This window comes from Canis aureus, chromosome 28 (assembly GCF_053574225.1).
Source record: "Canis aureus isolate CA01 chromosome 28, VMU_Caureus_v.1.0, whole genome shotgun sequence".
NCBI lineage: Eukaryota > Metazoa > Chordata > Mammalia > Carnivora > Canidae > Canis > Canis aureus.
In genome coordinates, this window is record NC_135638.1 from 9,463,045 (window position 1) to 9,482,860 (window position 19,816).

Sequence of the window (19,816 nt, forward strand, 5' to 3'; positions counted from 1 at the left end):
AGGATCTGGGTTTGGAGATACCCTTTTGGAAAGCACAAGGGCAACGTGGGAAGATGTTCAGTGACATTTGTTAGCCAACTCTGCTTCCCATCCCCTCTCATCTTTTAGCGGTGGTACCCACATACGTCAAAGAACTTCCCAGGTACCATCCCCTGGTGTGATGACTAATTTTATGTGTCAATTTAGCTGTGTTGTGGTGCCCAGATATTGGTCAAACATTATTCTGGAAGTTTCTGTGAAAGTGTTCTTTGGATTAAATTAGCATTTAAATCAGTGGACTTTGAATAAAGCAGGTACCCCCTCCATGTGTGTAGACCTCATCCAATTAGTTGAAGGCTTTAATAGAAACACTGACTTCTCAGCAGATGGCATTGGGACTTGATATGCAACATTGACTCTCAAGCTTACCTACCCACATGGCAGCATCGGGACTAACTGGCCCCCATAATCCCATGAGGTAATTCTTTAAATTTCTCTCTCTCCTCTCTCTCCTTATATATATGATATATGATATCCTATATGTTCTGTTTCTCTGTAGAACCCTGATTTTTCCCAGCCAACTCACATACCCTATTCTTGCTCACTAAGGACCACCCCTACCTGGTCTTCACACTCCATCTCCTTTTGGCATATTGTTAAACATTTTCGCATCTAGACAATAACATATTCAAGTTAGCAGGATAGGTACAGCAACACAGTACGTGACAAAGTCATTCCTGGACTTTAGTTTCATAGAAATCATTTACATTTTTCAGAGTCAGGACCAGAACTTCAGATTCTGGAGACCTGGGAGATATTTAAATTACAAGTGAGAAGATCACAGATTTGATTAATATTAGAATTAGAAAAAAGCTTAAATGTCTCCAGCATGCCCACAAAGTAACTCACCTGCCTGTGCCTATATACCCCTGGGGTAGAGGGTCATACTTATTAAAGATGCCTATCCTATCTCTGGATAGTTCTACCTTCCAAAAGCATTTCTTTCTTTTTTTTTTTTTAAGATTTATTTATTTATTTATTCATGAGAGACACAGAGAGAGAGAGAGGCAGAGACACAGGCAGAGGGAGAAGCAAGCTCCATGCAGGGAGCCCGACGTGGGACTTGATCCCGGGTCTCCAGGATCAGGCCCTGGGCTGAAGGCGGCGCTGAACCGCTGAGCCACCCGGGCTGCCCTAGGATCTTTTTATGTTAAGAAATGTCTAATTTTTTGTGTCGTAAATAACATATGCTTTTCTAGATACAGTCTGATTATGGCAGGGTAGACCACAGCTACCATGTCCCTTGTTCTAGACATTACAGTTTTGTTCGCTGTTTTGGCCCCAAAGTCTTTCCTATAAATTATGGCTTGAGACATGCCTACTCTAAGATTGTGTGGGATAGATACCCCCTCTGCAAGTCTGTAAGGTAGATAAAAGTTCCCAGGGAAACTTTTATTTTAATAAGATGGTGAGAAATCATCTTGATGGTAGCAAAAGCCAGGGTTTTAACATTTGTCTTTCAAGGAAAATTACAACATGTATTTTTATATGGTTTTTATATATGTACATATATTTATACATACAAATATATATTTACACATTTATATGTATATATATAGGAAATAAGATCTTCTACAATGTTTGCATAGCAAATCTTCTGCTTTCCAATTCTTTTTGTATCACTCAGGACCATGAATGCTTCATTTTCCTGTCATATTTACTTTAAAGGGAGTCTGTTTTGAAGCCAATCTGTCAAGAATTCCTTTGATCACATTAAGCAAGGGATTTATTTGCTATACTCTGAAGTGCAGTTAATGACACGTACCTATTTGACCCAAGCATACTGTGGAAATTAATAAGTTGTACATGACTGTACTTTGAAGTTTAAAAGTGATCTCATCTCTATTGTGTAAATAGGACCTTAGAGATATTAGCTCTTGTTTGCATCATGAAATCAGCAAAGCAGATGACCTCTGAGGAACTTTGACTTCCTCTCTAGCCAAAGCAGGTTTAGAATAGGTCTGAGAAGGTGTATTGTTTCTAGGGTTGGTTAATATAGCAAATCATAAATTTGGTGGCTTAAAAACCCAGAAATTTATTCTCTCACAGTTTTGGAGTCCAGAAGTCCAAAATCAAGGTGTTGTAAGGATTGGTTCTTTTTGGAGGCCCTCAGGGAGGATCTGGTCGATGACTATCTTCTAGCTCCTAGTGGTGGCCGGAATCCTTGGCATTCCTTGGCTTCTAGCTGCTTCTACCTCTGTTTTCTCCCTTGTGTCTCTGTATGTCAGATCTCCTCCTTTCACTTGTAAGGACACTCACCCTAAATTCAGGATGATTTCATCTTGAGACCCTTAATTACATCAAAAAGACTCTTATTCCAAATAAAAGCCCATTCTGATGTTCCAAATGGGTATTTTTTAGGGAAACTACTATTCAACCCACTAAGCTAGGTCTTCCTACTCATCAAATTCAATTCCCAATTTGCAGGGTATTCTCTGACAGCCACACAGGCTGATTCATATAGGCTACCCCATTTTTACTTCTTTCTGTGGGTGCCAACTCATCTGCATGCTAGAGTTGGAGTTAAAATATGCAATCTGGAAGGATCTCAAACTCCATCCCAGGATGTAATACTGTGAGCCTCCATATTAGCAATGTGTCCTGAAAGGACAGGATCAGTATTTCAAAAGAGACCATAAAGTAGATTTGAGGATCATAGCCAGGTAATCTCTAGAGCTGGATTATTATGATCCTGATGTCAGAGACTCCAGCAAAGAGAGCACCCTGGGAATTCTTGAGAAGCCAGAATCTTGATGTTGCTATTTATGCCATGCTTTGTTGTCTAGGCTAATGATGTGGTTGTGAAGAAAATAATTGTGCTTCAGTGACTCTGTTCATGTCTTTCCATTAAGCCGGGAAGATAGGGTTCTTGAGATGACATCCCTCTGAATTGCTGCAGACTGCAGCTTTATTCAATTTGCCTCAGTGTCAGCTCTGTGCCAATGGATTGGGCATGTTGGGATATTTCCCAGCATATAGCTATGTGCTTATTTAGAAGCATGGGTAACAATGTCCTAAATATAGAGAAGTCACACAGTAAATTTGTAGAGAATAAAGCTTCAACCTTATATTTCTAAATAAGGCACTTCTGTAACTTTAAGATGAAGGGGAAAATCAAGCTTTTCTTTATTTTAACCTATGGTGTTGGATCTTCAGAGAGCCTTTTCAATACAGAAAATATTCTCTTTTGGTTTTTGGAAATTTTCTTGAATCATTAATAAGTGCCTCCTCTCTCTTTCTATTGTTTTCTTTTTCCAGAATTTTCATTATTTTGATATTGGACTTCCTGGACTGGTCTTCTGATTTTGTCTTTTCTTTCCTATTTTTAATCTTTATTTGTTTGTTTTTATTCCTATTCTCTGGATATTTCCTCATGCTTCTCACGAGAAAATCTCTTCTCTCTTCTTCATTTTACTCTTCTCTCATTTTACTTATTATATTTTTAATTTTCACTGTCTCACTTATATTTCTTTTTAATAACATGTTGTTTTGGCTCATAGATTCAATATCTACACTTGTATTCCCTTTTCTTTTTTAAAAAAGACTTTATTTATATATTCATGAGAGGCACAGAGAAAGAGGCAGAAACATAGGAAGAGGGAGAAGCAAGCTCCCTGCGGGGAGCCTGATGTAGGACTCCATCCCAGGACCCCAGGATCACTCCCTGAGCTGAAGGCAGATGCTCAACCACTGAGCCACCCAGGCATTCCTGCATTTGTATTTCTATTGTCAATGTTGAATTAGGGCTTTTCTCAAATGTCTTGTGCCTTAACTGTCCGAATGTATGCATGAGGTTTATGAGATTGAAAACTGACTATAGTAGTCCCTCTTAATCCATAGTTCCATTTTCCACAGTTTCAGTTAACCTGCAGTCAACTGTGGTCTGGAAGCAGATGATTCTCCTACTTCTTGTCACAAGGTCAGTAGTAGTCTAACACCAAGTCACAATGCCTATGTCACTGACTTCACTTCATCTCATCACATAGGCATTTTACCTTCTTAATCACAAGAAGGGTGAGTATAGTACAATAAGGTATTTTAAGAGAGAGAAAGAAGGACCACATTCACATAACTTTTATTATGGTTTGTGGTTGAAATCATTCCATTTTATTATTAGTTACTGTTGTTAATCTCTTACTGTGCCTAATTTACAAATTAAACATTATCATAGGTATGTATATAGGGAAAAAAAAACTATATGTAGGGTTTGGTAGTATCTTTGGTTTCAAGCAGCCAATGGGAGTCTTGAAATGAAGAACCCATGGATTAGGGGTAACTGTCTATGGTGATATGGATGGACTAATTGCTAATGACCCCCCAAAGATAAAATCTGTATATCTATCAGTTTGAGCTAGTCAGGTTCCCCAGAAAAATCTTCAAATCTTCTCCTTGAAGGGCAAGACTGACTGCTATAATGCCACTGGGAGCTGTGCTGGAACAGGACTAGAGAGCAGAGCCTCAACACTTCGTAATCAGTATATATAATCACATTTAAATCTCTTATTTTTACATGGTACCTAGAACACCAACTGTGCTGAAGACTCCCGGAAATACGTCCCCAGTTCTTCGTTGTGGTAGCACAGGATAAGAGCAGTTACTAGGGGTGAAGAGTAGAGTGGGGAATCTAGAAGTTATTTCCACTTAATCCTCCTTATTTAGGGGCTGCCATCTCCAGTCATGATAATTGCGTGGCTCTATATGATACACTGAGCATTCTGTAGTACACCTCACATTGCATTTCAGCTTCTCTTACTTTTAGTTTAGAGACCCACCATCTTGAGTCTGCTAATCAGTTGCCTTTTATGAACACACTTTCCAGTTTCCTATATTTTATTGCTCTCCTCTTTTTCTCCTTCCTTATGGGGCTATTTATTTCAAAGTTTCCACTACCATAATTTTTGTTGGATTCCAGAAGAGAGACTGAAATAGATGGTTTTTCAGTCTGCCATCGTAATTTAGATTACTACTCATGATTTGACCTAATGAGACTATGCTAATTGGAGTCAGGCCCAGCCTTATATATAAATATTTTCATGTTCACTATATGGTACATGGTAAATGTTCCATAAAATGTATAAAACAAGTGAACACAGTAGGTATGTAATACATTTTTACCAGAGGAACAAATAAATAAATGAGTGAGTGAGTGAATATCAGTATCAATAGAAAAATATTAACCCTCCACAGAAGATTGTGTTGTGCCACTTACTGCTAATAAAGTAGTCTATTGCATCATGGGAAATTATCCTGGAGCTGCTCATGAGAAATCTCTTTGAACTGTGTTAAGGACAGACTTTGTCTCTCACCCTATCTGGAATTTTATCTGAAAATCTTACAGGCTTATGTAGTATCAAATTTCAATTTATATAATATGCATTTAGCATTTTGCCATAAACAGAACTCATTAAAACAAATTGAGTGCATCAGAGAGATTTCTACAGAACAAGGTGTTCCTTATAAAAGCCTGTAGCCTCTATAATTCTCTTCCTCTTCTGAATTGATGGGCTCATTCTGGGCAGCAATCAGAGTTCCAACTTGAATTTCATCATCTTTTGGTCTCAATCTTATCACAGCAGTTTGTACTTTTAAAAGACATACATAAAATTGAAAGATAATATTATTTTCTTTTGCTTACAGGAAACATACTTTGTGTTTCTCACTGAAAAATTCTGGCTCACATAACTCTTGATGTCACAACTAAACTCAAAGCCCCTTCTTGTTTTGGAATTTTATAAAAGCCTGATTGCAAGTTCTGCAGAAATCATAATTTAAAACGTAAGAGCTCAAAACTTTGTGATGTTTTGTTGCTGGTTCAACAGCATCCAAGTTACCTCAGGTCAATATAAAGGAAATGACTTAAACCAATGATTATATTTGTGTGAAGTCCTCTGGAAACAAGTAAATGATTTATGTCTAAATATTTTATGAGCCTAAAGGCAGAATCTGAGACATGCAGTTTTGAAAAGCCAAAGCCATCGAAGAATTAATGCTGTCATTTCTTTGGTTGCCCTTCTGGAAAGCCATTGAAAGATTATGGGCACACATCTGTGGTTGAGGGGAAAAAGCCACTAATGGGGTAGCACCATATGCTTTCTTCATCTTGTGTATATGAGCTGAAAAATGGCCTTTGTTGAGTCTCATGGGATGAGTAGTCTTCAAACGCCAGTCACTGGAAGACTCAACTTGTGGTCTGATGAGGGAAAATATTCATTCACAAACTTGTGAATCAGTAATGACAGGAGGGACAGTGTGGCAGATTTAGTTAGACCCTGACTACGTTGAGGAGATTTTAGCTTTGGTAAAGCTAGTAGAATGAGGCTTCAGACTCCAGTGTGAGAGAATATTCAGCCAGAGTTTCTAAATTAGGGTATAGAAAAAGTTTGAGAACGACAATTACCAGTCTTCATTTTGGAGGTGGAGATTTTGTTTGCAGATTCACATCGACAATGGAGGTGTGTAAAACCATATCCCATCCTCATGGGATTGTTGTGAGGCTTAAGAAAATTTTGCATACAAGTTGCACAGCTTCTAATAAGTACCCAGAAATTGTTACATATGTGTAGTAAAAATAGCCATTCTATAGAGGCAAATTATTTAGATTATTTTTAGACACTACTCTAAATCAAGCAACTATGAAATGAGCAAGTCAGTCATTTGATCTTAGACATCCATGCCCTATTGATTTCTCATTTTTATAACAAGATAGAATGGATGAAAGAATTTCTGATACTTTAGAAGAGAATTACCTTTCATTCTACAAGTGTCAAGGCTCCTTAAACAAGCGCAGGTAACGTTCAGCAAAGTTGGAAACGATAATGCCGATTACTAGAGCCAGAGCTCATTGCCAAATAGTGTGTCTGAGAGCCTGCAGAAGTTACCTGCCAGCCTCATCTGCCTCAAAACCTCTCTCTTCACCTCTCCTCTCTCCCCCTTCCCACTACATCTTGCCAACTTCCTATTGCCAACTTTCTATTTCTATTAGAAATGGTTGTCAACTCGAGAAAAAGTTAAGTATGTTAAAGAACATGGCCCACCCATGTGTTCTTTTCAAATTTTGAAGGGGTACATTCAGAATACAGAAAATCAGAAAGAAGAGAAAACCTCACAAAGCTGCATGAAGGGGCAAAGGAAGATATGAACTGATCTTCAGAAATACAACCATAATTAGCATACACACACACAAAAGCATTCTCTAGCCATTTAGGTCAATGAAAGACATTTTCTGGAAAGTGTCTGAACTTCGGTCTTTTAAGGATTCATTTGTAATTGATATTTTCTTCTTATTTTGGGGATACCTATTTCTCAACTTACTTTCTTAGCAGTGAAAATTATTGCCAAATGTGTGAGTTTCTTTCAAAAGTTGTAGGTGGAGAGTATAAAATGTCAACATGTCCCAAAGTTTTACGTGGGTTGATCCAATCTCAAAGGAGCAGTTCTTTCAATATAATGTAAAATTGTTATCTAACTGTATCCTAGTATTTTCACGTCCCTACTTGAGCTGTTGCACTAGAATCTTTTACTGATATTTCAAACTCCGCAAATATAAAATTGAACATCTTCCCTACCAAATCTATTCTACCTTTACTTCTCAGTAGGCAGCATCAATATCTTCCCAGCAATGTAGACTCACACTGAAGGGTCATCTTTGAGTCCTCCTTTCCCTCACTTCCCCATATTTAGTTGACCATCTGCATTATAGTGAATCTACTGTGACAGTGTTTCTCACATTATTGCTCTACTCCTTGCCATTGCTGCATCTACTTTCCTAACACAAGTCCTTAACTTCTGACCATCAATTCTGGGGTGTTTTCCAACACCAATAACCAATGCCTTTTTTTTTTTTTTAATTCCCTAGCAGTTTCTGCAACACTCCTCTGTGATATCATAGAAAGATACCTGGTCTTTGTCCCCCATTCTTGGCATTCTTCCTAAACACTTGGAATTTCTTGAGTGATAGGGTGATAGGAGCTTCTTTTGTTCTAACAAAGTGACTCTTGGTAGGACCCTAGGTAGCTTCAGGATGGGGGCTGGTCATCAGAAATAACAAGCTTTAATTAGAATCCTAGACCTTTCAACCTCACCTTCCCAATCTCTGGTGAGCAGAGAGGGGCTGGAGATTAAGCTAATCACTAATGGCCAATGATTTACTCAATTGTGCCTATGTAATAAAACCTCCATAGGAACCGCTACGTGATGGATTTCAGAGAGCTTCTAGGTTGATGAACACAACCACATGCCGGGAGGGTGGTACACTGCATCTCTAGGGTGACAGAGGCTCCTGGGAGCAGGACCCTTCCAGACCTTGAGCTATGTGACTCTTTATCTGGCTATTCATTTGTATAATTTAAAATGTCCTTAATAATACACCAGTAAATAAAGTATGTTTCTGAGTTCTGCATGCTGTTCTAGTGAATTATCAAACCCGAAGAGGGGTAGTGGGACCCTTAGTTTTGTAGCCCGTTGGTCAAAGTGTAGGGGGAGGTTCAGGATTTGTGATTAGCATCTGAAGTAGGGGATAGTCTTGTGGGACTGAGCCCTTAATCTGTGGAGTTTGCACTAACTTTAGTTAAGTATCAGTATTGAATTGAATTGTTGAACACCCAGTTGGTATTCAGAGAATCAGAAAAGTGACTGCTTCATGTTTTAGAAAACACTCTAGAGTTGATGTCAGCAGTGTTACATGAAAATCCCTTCATCATTTAATTAATTTTTCAGCATCTAGTTGCATTTTTTTTCAATCTATCTTCCTCATTGGTGCTAATTTCATCTTCCTGACGGAGAGCTATGAATGTGTCATTCCCTTGTTCAAAAATCGTACAGTGTCCATACTAAACAGATTTGGGTAATGTTTAAAGTTCTTCTGTGATACTTGCATATGGTTCTGATCTTTAAAATGAGCATCATTTATTGAGCTTCCATGTCAAGAATAGGTGGAGGCTTCATCTGTGTTATCTTTTGTCCTCATTATTAGGTCAGTGTGGTAAGACTCTACCAACAGATCCCCCACTCCTTGACTTGGGTGGGGTGGGTGGGTGTATTCTAGTTATTGGGAAGGTGCAGTTGGTGATGGAGGCCTCCCACGCTGAATCAACGGAGGAGAGTTTTGAAATGCAACCAAGGAGAGAAGAAACTTAACACAAGGACTTGAAGTTATGCTAGTAGGAGAGATATAAATCTCTTAGGTAGCTGCAGAGAGGCTATCTAACTTGTTTCATGTTCTTGAGGACAACCAAAGAAAAACAAACGGAAGACCCAAACTGCAGCTCACACTGGAGGATTATCTTCCTTTCCTCCCCCATCCTGAGGCTTGAAGCTTCCTCTTCTTCCCTACCCAGCAGTGAAAACCACGGGGAAGAAGGAAATGACTGTGATTTACAACTTACACTGGAAGAAAACAAAATTTCTCAGGTGCTAAAGAAAGCTTATGAATAACTAGCTGCTGAGAAAATTGCAGTGCCCAGGAAGTGGAGAAGGAAGAAGAGTAACATGATGAAGAAAGTGGAGACTCTGGGGGTGAGAAAGTGATAGGAGTATAAGAAATAGAGAGAAAGGTCAGTACAGGACAATCTCCTAACTTAGAAAGTGTTCATTTGAGGACATCCTGAGAGCTGGGCGGCTCAATTCTATATTGTTTTCTGTTTACTGTGGTAAAATAGACATAACATAAAATTTACCATTTTAACCATTTAAAAAATGTATAGTTCTGAGGCATTAAGTACATTTCATATTGTTTGCAACCATTACCACCATCATCTCCAGATTTTTTTTAATCTCCAGATTTTTTTTCCATCTTTCCCAGTTGAAACTCTGTACCTATTAAATAAACATTAACTCTCAATCCCCAGCTCCTGAAATCACCATTCTTCTTTGTGTTTCTATGAATTTGATTTCTCTAGTTACCTCATGTAGGGGGAATCCCACAATATTTGTCCTCTTATGACTGGCTTATTTCATTTAGCATAATGTCTTCAAGGTTCATCCTTGTTGTAGCCTATGTCAGAATTTCTTTCCTTTTTAGGACTGAATAATATTCTATTGTATGAATATACCATATTCTGTTTATCCATTCACCTGTGGATGGATATTTGGTCAACTCTTTATTTCTTTATAGGATAATGAGAATAGAGTACGAAATGCCACCCCTCTCCCTATGTCTGTAACATTTGGGTTTTATCCCTGGAAACTTGAGCATAGATAGACAGGACTTCTTGAACCTGGCTTGGAATTTTCTTTGTGGGGTAATAGAAACTCCTTATTATGCCTAGGAGCCAATTCAATAGCAGGTTACTGGGACTCTTCCATCTTTGGGTGAGAGAGCTCAGCTAGACAAAAAATAATGCCAAATCTCTTACCTGTCGTCTCCTTCCCCAGCCTCCCTGCCCCTTAGACTGGCTGCCTTGAGGCCAGAAGTAAGGATTTAAAGATTCAGATGCAGCTATTTTACAGAAGATTGGGAAGCTCTCAACATCAGTTAGTAAGTGGCAGTGTCAATAGTTGAACCTAAATCTGTCTGTGTCAACACTCATAATATTTTCATCGTGGCATTACTTTGTACCTTGAAATGGCCAGTCTCTAACACTAGAGAGGGAGCGTCTGGGCCAGGAAAGAAAAGTTGCCCTGATGGCAGAGAGGAGGTGAAGTGCGTAAGTAAAGGGAGGTGTTGTATATAAAAATGGCAACACTTTTGACTTTTAAGTGTTCCAGGCTGCTGCTGCTTTGACATTTCTCCCTCTAATGTATTTTTATCTTAATCTTAAAAGTCATTATGTGACCATGTTACCTTAAAAACTGTAAAATAGGATGAATTATGGAGGGACGCCCAACAAAAGCAATTGCTCTTTCTCTCCTGCCTCTTCTCCTTTACTAGCTTTCATTTTACAATTTCTCTATGTACACCTGTGCTCTGATTAAACTGACCTGGTTGCTGTTCCTTTAACATTCAATTTATTTTCTCCATCCCAACGCATTTGTTTATAATATCCCTACCCGGAATGTTTTCCTTTATTTCTATCTTTGTCATCAGAGTAACATTGGCCTGAATCCTTGCTTGAAATCTCTGTTCTCCAAGTAAAAATAACCTGTCTAATGAACACACAGTTCTTATAGGGAATTTCCCAAATTCTGACATGTATTACAGATATGGCACATATGTCTATTTCCTCACTTCAGATTATAAACTTCTAAAGGGCAGAGACATATTTCATTGTTAAGGTATAATTTTCAAAATATTGAAATCATAACTCTTACACCAATGAAAAATGAACATGCACCAAACGTTATTTAAGTCATTAATGAGAGAACCAGTAAGATGTTAAAACTGTTTCAAGTAAGAATTTAATTTATAGAGATTTATGTTCTTCACATGACAAAACTAATTTGCATTGACAGGAACTGAAATTATTTACATTGCTATCAGTTTTCTACATCTTCTTCTGTCTTTACAGAATTGCAAAACACTAGTCAAACAAAGAGAGTCAAAGGTCTCACCTCTGTACAATCAGATAACCCCTAGATGGCCTTCCTGCTAGGACACCCAGCAGTACCTCCTAACCATCTCCAAGTCTTTGATAAATTTTCCTCATATTATCCATCTTCATTTCTCATAAAATGCCAAGAGCCAGTGCTTTGTAAATACCATACTAGAAAACAATAAATCATTAAATAAATATGATTACTGCTGTGTAGAAAATATAAAACAAATTTGAAATCTGGGAGAAATCTCCACAATTAGATAACTCCTACAAGGATAATTATTATGTTTTCTAATAAACCTAGGTTTATTAATAAACTTTAAGGTTTAACTTATCAGTCCTTCAATTTTAGAATGATTTTTAGTAGTATTTGAAAACTCTTGGTTCGAAAACTGAGAGTGGGAAAACCCAGCTCATCTGGTTTTAATTAGCTTAGCCAGGGCATATTCAATTATGATGGTCAATGAAAATTAACACTGATTTTCAGGGAATAAAATAAATCATGCCCTGGGCATTTGCAAAATACCTTATTTTGATCTTTACAACCTTAAACAACCTAGTTCTCCCAACAGATTCAGTAAGTAAGCTTCCTTAACGTTACCTTTCTTGAGGCTTCTCAAAAAAATTTGATCACAGCAAGCCCTTTAATTGTACTCCTCTTAAAACAAAATGGTACATACCTACCATTTTGGAAAACCTACATATAAAATAATAAATGAAAAAAAATTTTGTCCTATGAAGTATAAAACTAAGATGATTCTTTTATTTAAGAAATACTTATATGCCTACTATTTGCCAAGCAAAAACTTTTAAAGACTTCAAATGTATTCTAAGGGTGGAAATGGGAAATAATCTGATACATAGGAAGCTAAAGTATCATGGCCCATCCAACATGATTATTCCTCTTTACACAGTGTTGTTTTCCTGGTACCTAAGGAGAATGCCATGAGTCAACGTGGAATTTATATGATACAGTTTCAGTTGAGATTAAAGATAGAGGTACCAAAGAGACCAGGTCAGCATTATGCCTTATGTAGGACTAAACTTACTTCTATAATTAGCCCAACCAAAAGTTACTTAATTCATGAAAAGAGACTCTAAGGTTATTGGCTTAGAGCTTAAGAAAAACAAAATTTCAGATTAACTGGTTAAAGTTTCAAGAAACTTCTCACAGCTGACCTCATGCCAAATTGTTGGTGGATACACAGACCTGGTCAGACAAAAAAGTGGTGACTCCTCTGTGCAAGTTGGGTTACATTTCCCTGAATGTTATCAGTGATGGCACTGCAGTGATCTATCCATCTAACTAATCATTTTAGGAGCCAGAGAACTTTCCAAGGTCAAGTGTCACCTTCACAAATGATAGTCTTGGGAGTTGTTTCTAATTGATGTTGATGGTGGGGGTTTGGGGAGGTGCTCCAGCCTGCAGGTAGCTAATCAACTTCCAAACAGCAGTTGAAGAGCTGCAGGCAGGGCCAGAAGTACAACTTACTGAAAGATGCCCTGGAAGAAAGCTTGAAGCAAAAAGAAGAGAAGTGCAGACAAATGAGGGGCAAATTCTGCTGTGGAAGCCTTGAGATTTCATCACTGCCTCTGGAATTCCAGCATTCCTCTGGGAAAAGAAAAAAGAAATCTCTGCTGGATGAGAAGAAAATGTTGAATTTAGCTTATCTTACATCCTAACTTACTATTAGCATGGTCATCATCAATCTGCTGGATAGGTGACCTTTAACTAGGGAATATGAGCCTTTAAAAACCATGGAAAAAAGATCAAGACTTGCTAGGAGATTTAATAGAGAAATGAGTGGTTGTGCATTAAACATAAAAATTGAGTGTAAGTACACACATCCATGTAAAATGAATGCATATTGGTAGCCAAATGGCTATTTTAGCTTTGAATTAGTGTCCAGACTGGAGATGATACATTCAAATTGAGAACTGGTAATAATCAGTTTATATGGAAAGCAATATAATTTCAGAAAGTATTTTATAATCTTTTTTAATGGTTAGTGAACTAATTACTATGACATTATGCTTATGAAATAAATGATATTTAATAAAAATCCACCATGAAATTGTTTCAGGTCCTTAGAGTACTATGTTCTTTAAATGTGGAGCATTATTATGACATCTTGCTTCCTACCAATGATCTCATGAATCTCTGGGACTACTCAATGACAAATATAAATTGCTTAATATCTGTAGACTCCCTGGCTTCTTACTTATAGACAAACTCTTTGGAAATGAAAATATTAAGGACAAAGTGAGCTACAGTCATGGTCCTTTTCAGAATCTGAAATCTCTAAACCTTTTGACAATTTCATCCAAATGAGATTCAAATGAAGGGTAGTTTAGAGGAAAAAAAAATAGCTGCCCTTTGGGGAAGGGGAGCTGCTTTCTCTAATTTCATATCTTGCCTCCCTCTGTGTGCGAGTCGCTACCCTCTGCCCGCCACCACTCCCCTTTCCCCCCGCCAGCATCCTTGCCCTTCTCCTGCTCTATCCCAGGCCTGGGGAAAGGCCATAGGCTTCTGTCCATAGGCACCAAGGTGGGCAAGGTTAACTAAGGGTAGGCCCACTCTTTACTGCCACCATCACTATAGTACACAGAATAACTTTCTCACACTTGATTACACAGCTCAGTGTAAGTCAAGGGAGTTCCTAAACATACACCAAATATGGCCTTATCAAGGTCCAGAGACACAGCACCAAAGAGGCCAAAACATCATAGAGGATCCCTCTTGGACACATCCATGTTTCTAATCTGGTTTCTTATACCCCATGCTTCGTTTTTCTGACTTCTGCCCTGCAAATCTTTACTTTCCTTTTGGGAAATTATGCCTCTTAACTACAGAGGTTGGTCTCCTCCCACAATCCATTCTTCTCTTCAGAAAAGTACATTTTCCCAAATCTGAGTCATTCATTTCAAAGTAACATTCTGGATGGGTAGGTGGGAGGTGGGGAGTCAATGATCCCCGCTGACACTCCCTAAGTAGCTTAGTAACGGCTGGAATAGATAAAAGCACTATAAGTTCATGGAATGGCAGTTTCTTCCCCCAATTGTGCATGGAGGAACACTTAAAACACACACACACCCCACCTCCCAAAGCACATCCTAATTCTGATAGATAGTAAATTCCAATCATATAATAAAGCAGAGAAATATTTTTCTTTTTTTAAAGATTTTATTTATTCATTTGACACACACACACACACACACACACACAGAGCACAAGCAGGGGGAGCAGTAGTCAGAGGGAAAGGGAGAAGCAGACTCCTCACTGAGCAGGAAGCCCCATGTGGGACACGGGCTCCATCCCGGGACCCTGGGATCATGCCCTGTGCTGAAGTCAGATGCTTAACTGACTGAGTCACCCAGTTGCCCTGAGAAACATTTTTCTCATTCATAACTAAATTAATACTTCACAGTTTTTAGGTTAAGCAGAAAAAATAGCATTTTCCTTCTTCCCTTGTTTCCAATTTTTTTTTTTTTTATAGTGGGCAACCCTTTTTCTTCACAAAAGCCCTACTGAAGCTCTGAGATTCCTTCACCTTCTCTTGAAGGAGTGAGGAGGAAATTTTATTCTTCAACTAACCTTCTATTCTTCTGGTAGCACAATGACTCAGGAAACTCATTATTCATTCTTTAATTCCTCATTCATTCACTGATTCATTTAAAAGACATTTGTTGAGTACTATTATGTGCTACTTGGTACTTAGGGGGTTAGATAAATATAAACAAGTTATTCTATCAGTACATAAATATCTCACCGTGTAGTTAACTATAATACCACGTGAAAAGTGTGAAAGAAGATGTGAGGTGGGCATGGAGAAAGTTGCAATTAAATTTTCCTTGGAGAGCCATGGTCTTATTTCTCATCTATTTCCATTGATAATGGAAAGTAACAATTGAGTTGTATAAGAGAAAAATATTTCTATTCCCTCTGCACTATTCTCTCAGAATTAATATTTGGTTTTTGGAGATATGTGTGTCCCTTTCAACAATCCTGTGCATTCAACTGGAAGAAAAAATCGACATGCCTTCAACTTAAGAGTGATGGGTAATGGCACAATGGAAGATGCCCCCACATGGCTAGGTGCTGAAACGTCTTCATTTTACCTTAGGGATTAGTGATTCACACAGCGTCTCAGTTTATCTCATCACTCTTGGAAAAAAAGTTGCTTCCTGAGAGTGCCTGGGTCTCTCAGTGGTTTAAGAGTCTGACTCTTGGTTTCAGCTCAGTTCACGATCTCAGGGCCGAGATGGAGCCCCAGTTGGGGCTCTGCGCTCAGTGGAGAGTCTGCTGTACCTCTCCCTCTGCCCCTACCACCTCCTCTCTCCCTTGCTTCACTCATGCACTCTGTCCCTAAAATAAAATAAAATCTTAAAAAAAAAAAAAAGAAAAAGCTGTTTCCTGGGTTGCTTGTACAGCCACTTTCCCATAACTGTAACTCTCCTGGGCCATTGGCTCTTCTGAGTCCACAGCTGTCAAAGGTTGGGGGGAAGGTCAGCAATGGTATGAAAATGTGAAATCCATTCATCTTTTCATCCTTGAAATATTTACTGAGAGCTTGCTATGGGACAGGCACTGGAGTAGCTTCTGGAGATACAACATGTAGTAATAATAGAGATATTGTGGCAGGCTACTAACTGTCCCCCTAGAGTTAATCTCTTTCTTCCCTAGGATAGGTGATCACCAGCTAAAGACTTCATTTCCCAGATTCTTTTGTAATTAGTTGTGGTCATGTGACTAAGTTATGTTTGATGAGTTGTGAGTAGAAGCAATGTATGCTCCTTTAGGGGGTCCCACCCTTTAAAGTATTGACCTTGTGCTGCTGCTCTGGTCCTTTTCTCTTTTAATTGACAGGGAGATAGTAAGAAACTGTCAGCTCCCTTGACTTAGAGATGGAAGCCATGTGTTTGGAAAAGGGGAGCCATCCCATCAGCTCCATATTGTCCTTATGTGGAATGTTCTATGAGAGAGAAATAGACTTGTAACTTGTATAAGTTCCATTATTTGAGGTTCTCTTTATTCAAGTATTTTAGTCTGTACCTTAATTAATGCAATCCCTGCCTTCGTGGATCTTTACAATCTGCAGAGAAACTGAGATGCTTATCAACTAATCTCAAAATAAACATATGATTACAAACTGAGATAAAAGTTATGTAAGAAAAGAATGTGGTGTTATAAAAGCATAAATGAGGAGATATGACTTAGTCTGGGAGCTTAGGGAAGACTGCAGAAAGAGCAGGAATGAAATGAGCATCAGAGGTGTGTTGGGTATAGTATTTAACAATTCGTAAAACAATGATACTTTTCTGCATAAATTTCCCTGCCTGATGTGTTCCTTGGACCTGAGAGAGCAATTACAAATGTTAGTATATATAGAATAATTGAGCGAAGTAATACAATAAATGGAAAAATACTTCACATCTTATAAGACACTAAATTAAGATAAAGTACCAAACAATATTATCTAGTAAGCTGTGTAAGCCATAAGTCTTATAAAAAGGAAAACATCTTAAATTCTTACCAGACCAACATTATTTGTACTTAAATTATAATGCTCAGCTTAAAAAAAAAAAAAGCAGAGAAAAATGTTTCTATAAGGTAAATCAACATAGACAAACATATGGGGACAGCTGAAGTACATACAAAATCCAAACAAAAACTACAAGCTATTTCTCTTATTAAGGAAAAGAATGAAGTTATTTTTGTCTAAATTGTTGGCTTGTTGTCCACAATGATCAAATATAACTGAAGGACTGTGTGCAACGGTCTGTTCACATACACTTGGAAGCAGAGACTAATTACATCCAATAGAGTGTACCGACAGGGTAAGAGGACATAGAAGTCATAAAATGCTTCACTGAAGAACAGGAGACACTTTTCAAGTGATAGACACATAAGAAACTTTAATAAAGTGATGCAGAAATACGTAATTTTACAAGCAACACTGCATTGCTGGATCATATCCAGATACAAGAATAAGAAAACCAGCAGGGAGAGACCAATGCATGGATTAAGAGTTGAGCACATCTGATTATTCTGGCTTAATTCCTTCATGGTCTGAGAGCAGACTCTGTATGATTTCTATTCCTTTAAATTTGCTAAGATACATTCGAGGCTCAGAATGTGATCCATCCTGCCCAATGTTCCATGTGAGCTTGAGATTATTATTCTACATAGCATATTTATTTCTGTTATGCCTTATTTGGAGATAATTTGAACTTGGAACCACAGAAAATTGGCTAGATCCCCAGCACTAATCTAAAGATGTCTACTCAATCACATCTGGTACCAACATTAAATACAACAAAAACTAGTGATTATGGTAAAGAGTAGCTAATTACTGTATATCACTTTAACTTTTACAATGTTATCACATATTATGCTATGACGGAGCAACTTTTTCTTTCCAAAATTAAGTTGCAATCATGTGGAAGAAATAATGTATAAAACTATGACATTTGTAAAAAGGTATTGCCTTGGCTAATTAGCTCACATGCTAAATAAATCCGATTTGCATTTAGTGCCTTAAGGACAAAAGAAAAATATTCATTGTGAGGGAAAAAGTAGCATGAAAAAATGCATAAATAATTAAAAATATCGATAGGGAAATAGTTATGAACATATTTCTTTTTCATATAGATGGAAAATTCTAATGATGGATATAATCTTAATAATTATGATGATGATGATGCAAGTTTCTCTTCATTAGAAGTTAACTGGAAATGTTTTCCAAGAGAGTTCTGATAATTTAAACAATCTCTTTTGAGAGGAAATAGTTTAACATCATGTTTTAACTACCTCATTGAATAAAGAGGAAGAATATGTGTTTCTGAAAAACTGACTTTTGAAATACGAAAGAAGAAATTTCAAAGAATTCATTGTTAAATATCACCCTCATCTATTCTGATGTAATTTTATTATGATAATAAAAGTCATATCTGATTCAAGCTAATGAATATTAATATCATGGTTCAATTATGATTGTTTTATATAAATAAAAATTCATCATTTAGAAGATAAATTGTGATACTATCCTAAGTGGACAATAGAAAAGCTAGTAAAAATAGGAATATATTTGTTCAAAAAAGCAAAACATCTTTTAAGATGAATAATCTTATTTAAATATTATTTTTATCATTTTCAAATCATTATCATAGGTACTTGTTTTGAGATTTATAAAATCCATGTGAGAACAGGTATTTCATTCAGCAGGTATTTATTGAGCATCTACCAGGTGCCAGGTACTGGTAAGCACTGAGAATATAATGTTGGGCCAACAGATAGATAGTCACTGACCTTTTATGGTTTATAGTTTCCTGGGAAAGAAGGACCAATATACTTGATATTAGGAGGAAGTATGACATATTAGAGGAACTTAAAGGGCCAATAGATTTGACATAGGAGGAAGTATGACATATTAGAGGAACTTAAAAATAACTAGTGCACAGAATGCACAGAATGTTAAAGGGAGTCTGAGGCTGACGAGAGAGATAAGCAGTGTGCTGGTAAACTGGTTCCCCCGGGGGGGGAAACAGCCCTGCTTTGTAGCATTTGCCAATTTCTCCTACCTCATCCAACTTTAAATTACCAACCGTTCAAAAATCAGTTTGCAAAATCCTGGAAAACTAACCAGATTAACTGCCCGTATGCCAGTGCCAGCCTACTTGAGCCCACTCCAACATATCCTTTTTCTCACACAGGGGCCAGGTCATCCAAGCCTTATATGTCATGACAAGGAGTTTATCTTAAGGAACAACACAAAGCCATAGAGCTTTGGATGTAGTATGAAGAAAGGATTGTAGAAAAATATGATAGGAAGTAATGAAATAACTTCTGTTGGAGGGTCCTGTGAAAGATGATGATGGCTTGGACAAGGATGGTGGCAAGGAGAAAGAGCAAAGGAAAAACTGAAGAAATATTTTGATGGGGAAATCGACAGGACTTAGTGATGGACCAGGGCATAAGGAAGAGAACGGTCTGTAGTATGACTTACAGTTTTCCTGTTTGCAAAACTGAATGGGTGGGGTGGGTAGTGGTATTAGATAGAAAACCCTGGGGGAAAACCAGGTTTGGAGGGAAAAGATCATGAGATCAGTTTGGGACTTGCAGATTGTGAGTCGCCTTTCAGATCTCCAAGTAAAATGTTGAGTGAGCAGTGAGATACATAGATTTGGAGATTAAAAGAGGTCTGGGATAAAGATAACTCTTTGGGAGTCAAGGGTTCAATTAGAAGATGATTGACAGCATGCGCTTACATCATTGTCTAGGAAGAAAATGCAGAGTGAGAAAAATG